General features: G+C 43.8%; 1 pseudogene; it reads left to right on the top strand.

Annotated features, from left to right (window-relative positions):
* Window positions 1-3211: 3211 nt before the first annotated feature.
* Window positions 3212-3865, top strand: LOC123234534 (annotated as a pseudogene).
* Window positions 3866-4703: the final 838 nt, after the last annotated feature.

The raw sequence follows: 4703 nt of genomic DNA, 5'->3' as shown, positions 1-4703 counted from the left end.
ATCAAGAAAAATGATGAAAAGAAGCAAGGATAAATGGGGAACAGCACTATCAGAGCTCAGACCAGATCACAAGTCAGCCGTCACCCTAAACCTGGGGTACTGGTAAGATAAAGAGATAAAGCAATGGAACAGATTAAAGAAACTAACTTCTGTCAGGTGGCAAACAAGCAATTTGGGAGAAAATTCCTTATTTGGTAAAAATTGCTAAGAAAATTAGAATGCAGTTTGGAAGGAAATGAGGCTCAGAGCATAAGCCTAACCATACTCTACTTGACATTGTTTAAGGAAATGTGAGCTTAATATTAAAGATCACACTGTAAGAAGGTAGGAGAGAAACAGCTCATACACATCTCACAGTTACAACAGGGAGATGTATTCAGAATAATATTTTATTTTCTTCCCAATTACAGGTAAAAACAATTTCTAACATTCATTTTTTTAAATTTTGAGTTCCATTTCTGTCACGTTAGCTAATGTGTTCGGTGTGAGGTGGTACCTCAGAATTATTTTGATTTGCACTTCTCTAATTATAAGAGATTTATAACATTTTCATGTTATTCATAGTTTTGATTTCTTTATCTTAAAATTGCCTATTCATGTCTCTTGCCCATTCATCAATTGGCAATCCCTTAATTTTTTGTACAACTGATTTAGCTCTTTAAATATTTAAGTCATTAAACCTTTGTCAGATTTTTTTTTGTTTTAAAGATATTTCCCAATTTGTTGCTTCCCTTCTAATTTTGGTTGCATTGGTTTTGTTTGTACAAAACATTTTTATTTCAATATAATCAAAATTATTTATTTTACATTTTGTAATTTTTTCCAATTCTTGCTTTGACTTCAAAACTTTCCTTTCCAAAGATCTGACAAGTATACTATTCTGTGCTCACCTAATTTACTTAGTTTCCTTCTTTATATATTCAAGTCATTAGCCATGAATTTATCTTGGTGTAGGGTGTGAAATGTTGATCTAAACCCAATCTCTCCCATACTGTTTTCCAATTTTCTCAGCAGCTTTTGTGAAATAGTGGATTTTTGTCCCAAAAGTCGGGGTCTTTGGGTTTATCATAGAGGGTCTTGCTGAGGTCACTTTCCCCAAGTCTATTCCACTGATCCTCCCTTCTGTTTCTTAGCCAGTACCATATTGTTTTGTTTTAAATTTAAACATTTATTAATATTCATTTTTGACATGGTTACATGATTCATGCTCCTACTTTCCCCTTCACCCCCCGCATTCCCCCCACCCATGGCCGATGCACATTTCCACTGGTTTTGTCATGTGTCCTTGATCAAGACCTATTTCCAAATTGTTGGTAGTTGCATTGGTGTGGTAGTTTCGAATCCACATCCTTAACCATGTCCACCCCGACCCATGCGTTCAAGCAGTTGTTTTTCTTATATGTTTCCTCTCCTGCAGTCCTTCCTCTGAATGTGGGTAGGTTCTTTACCATAAATCCCTCAAAATTGTCCTGGGTCATTGTCTTGCTGCTGGTACAGATGCCCATTACATTCAATTTTACCACAGTATATCAGTCTCTGGGTACAATGTTTTTCTGGCTCTGCTCCTTTCGCTCTGCATCTGTTCCCGGAGGTCTCTCCAGTTCGCCTGGAACTCCTCCAGTTTATTATTCCTTTTGAACAATAGTATTCCATCACCCGCATATACCACAGTTTGTTCAGCCATTCCCCAATTGAAGGACATACCCTCCTTTTCCAATTTGTTGCCACCACAAAAAGCGCAGCTATAAATATTTTCATACAAGTCTGTTTATCTATGATCTGTTTGGGGTTCAAACCCAGCAATGGTATGGCTGGATCAAAGGGCAGGCATTCTTTTATAGCCCTTTGAGCATGATTCCAAATTGCCAGCCAGAATGGCTGGATCAGTTCACAGCTCCACCAGCAATGCATTAATGTCCCAATTTTGCCACATCCCCTCCAACATTCATTACTCTCCCCTTCTTTCATTTTAGCCAATCTGCTAGGTGTGAGGTGATACCTCAAAGACCATATTGTTTTTTTGTTTGTTTGTTTTTTAAACCCTTAACTTCTGTGTATTGGTTCCTTGGTGGAAGAGTGGTAAGGGTGGGCAATGGGGGGTCAAGTGACTTGCCCAGGGTCACACAGCTGGGAAGTGTCTGAGGCCGGATTTGAACCTAGGACCTCCCGTCTCTAGGCTTAGCTCTCAATCCACTGAGCTACCCAGCTGCCCCCTAAGACCATATTGTTTTGATGACCACTGCTGTTGGAGTTGTGAATTGATCCAACCATTCTGGAATAATGCAATTTTGAACCATGCCCAAAAGGCTTTAAAAAACTGTCTGCCCAACTACTGAGGCAGCAGCCAGAGAAGGAGGAGGGAAGTGGTGGTGGGGGGGTAGGAGGAGGAGGAGAAGGGAGACAGGGACTGGAAGCTTTTTCCCCGGTGAGCAAGAAGGGTAGGAGCTGGAGGAAGAGAAGAAGGAAGAAGGGGAGGAGGAGGAGTGGGAGGAGGAGGAGGAAGAAGAGGAAGGAGGAGCTGGAAACTGGAGGACAAAAAGGAGGTCCAGGAGGTTGGAGCTGAGCTGGACCAACATGCTGAGGGCTCCAGCAGGAAGGCAGCAGGAAGCAGTGGCACTCGCCAGTTCGAAGGAGCTTCACTAAACTTGAGAGACGTGTCAGTGGATGGAGTCAAGGTGTTCTGGATTCAAGCCCTGTTGTGTGTGACCCCAGATTGGCAGCACCTTCCCTGGCTTGCTCTCTTCTGGGAAGTCTTCAGTAACGCAGGGTCACCTCCCGAGAATCGATGAGGCCTCAGAGCAACAGAAAGCAGAGAGTGGCCAGAACACAGATGAAGAGAAAAAATCATACTCTACAGCTCCTTATGTGGTACGGATTGTAGCCTGCTTGTCCCCCATGCCCATCTCTGAGCAATGCTCTGATTCAGTTCTTTTGAGACTGGCGGTTTCTGCGACTCAGTCCTACCTGTTCTCTGCATTCGTCAAAATGAGAAGAGTCTTTGTGCCAAGGCAGAGGTAAGCGGCTTCTCATGCGCCCCCGGAGCATGGCCTGCTACATGAAGAGTTCACAGGGCTCTCCCCACCCCCCCAACTTGCCCAAAGAGTTTCTGTGGAGAGCTCACAGGATGGAGGTGCTGAGGAGGCCGAGCCTCTTAGCTCCGAGGAGGAGCGGGGTCTACTGACCTGTCAAGTGCTCGGAGGACCCTCTGCCTGCCGGAACAATGAAGGAAGTGGTCTATTGGTCCCCCAAAGTGATGATGGACTGGCTGCTGGAAAATGCCATGCCAGAATACTGTGAGCCCCTGGGCCACTACACGGGCTGAGACTTGATCCACTTCACCCAGGAGGATTTCTCCAAGCCCCCGCTCTCGCGAGTCTCCTCTGACAATGGGCAGCACTTGTTGGACATGATCGAGACACTCAAAATGGAACACCACCTGGAGGCCCACAAGAATGGGCACACCAAAGGGCCCCTGAGCATGGGCACGGGTGGCCCGGGGCCCGACGGCAGCTTCAGTGGCAAGGCCAAGCACAATGGGGTGCCCAACGGCTACCAGGGAGGGCTGGAGAGGATCCAGATCCCCATGCCCAAGCTGGAATGCTCCCAGTACCCCAGGGAGTGGGGCAAGACCCTGCTGGCCTTCCTGTATGCCATGCGCTGCTTCGTGTTCACCACCGTGACCATCTCCTTCGTCCATGAGCGAGTGCCTCCCAAGGAGACTCAGGCGCTGCTGCCGGACACCTTTTTTGACCGATTTAACCGGGTGCAGTGGGCCTTTTCTATCTGTGAAATCAACAGTTTGATCCTTGTAAGCCTCTGGTTCGTTTAGTGGCTGCTCTTAAAATACAGGTCCATCATTAGCTGAAGCTTTTTCTTCTTTTCTTTCCCCTGGCCCATGGTCCATCTCAGTAGACAAGTGAAATACAGTTGTTTGGTGAACGATACATAACAGCTGCTCAAAGTTGGAAGAGAGCTGCCCAAAGTACTAAGGACTACTAATAAAATTAATGCCTCCCTAATCCTTTGATCCTTCAACAGTTACCTTGACTTAACCTAGTGAGTTACCTGGTCAGCACTGTGATCTTTTTTTTTTTTTTTTCTTCCTCTCCAAAGGACCTGTGTTGGACAACAATAAAGAGAATTTAACTTATCATGCACTGTATGCATTTCTCATTGATAGGTTGGGGATTTACATAACCCATGACCATGCTCCTTTGTATATGATGCGGCAGCATAAACATAAACTTTTATATCCTCAGTTCTGGTCTTTCTAGCCCAGTCTGGAAATAAAGTGTATTATTTTCTTGGGAAAACATACTTTTCATATCTCTTTGCCCCAAAGATTGGGCTGTAAGCCATTTTCTAGCAAACATCTATATGAAGGTTTCTAAGCACCTGAACGGAATTCCATTCTGAGCTCTTTCTTCTACCTGTTGCGCTGATAGTCAAGTGGAAAAAAAAAAAAGGTAGATGCAGAAAGGTTTGGTAACTTTTGATTTTGTAAAAATCAGTAGTGATAGTGTCAAAAAAAGTGCAAAAAAAAAAAACAAACAAAAAAAAAACAACAAAAAACCCAAACCACAGATTCTGTTGTAATTTTCTAAGTATTTCCTAACTTTATTTTTCAAGATGTCTATGAAATCTAAATTTAAAGATTTTTACATGTCAGAGAGAAGAGAGTGAATACTTAAAAGTGCTTCTTG

The sequence above is a fragment of the Gracilinanus agilis genome, chromosome 2, assembly GCF_016433145.1.
Source record: "Gracilinanus agilis isolate LMUSP501 chromosome 2, AgileGrace, whole genome shotgun sequence".
NCBI lineage: Eukaryota > Metazoa > Chordata > Mammalia > Didelphimorphia > Didelphidae > Gracilinanus > Gracilinanus agilis.
This window is presented reverse-complemented; position numbering and strand designations above follow the sequence as displayed.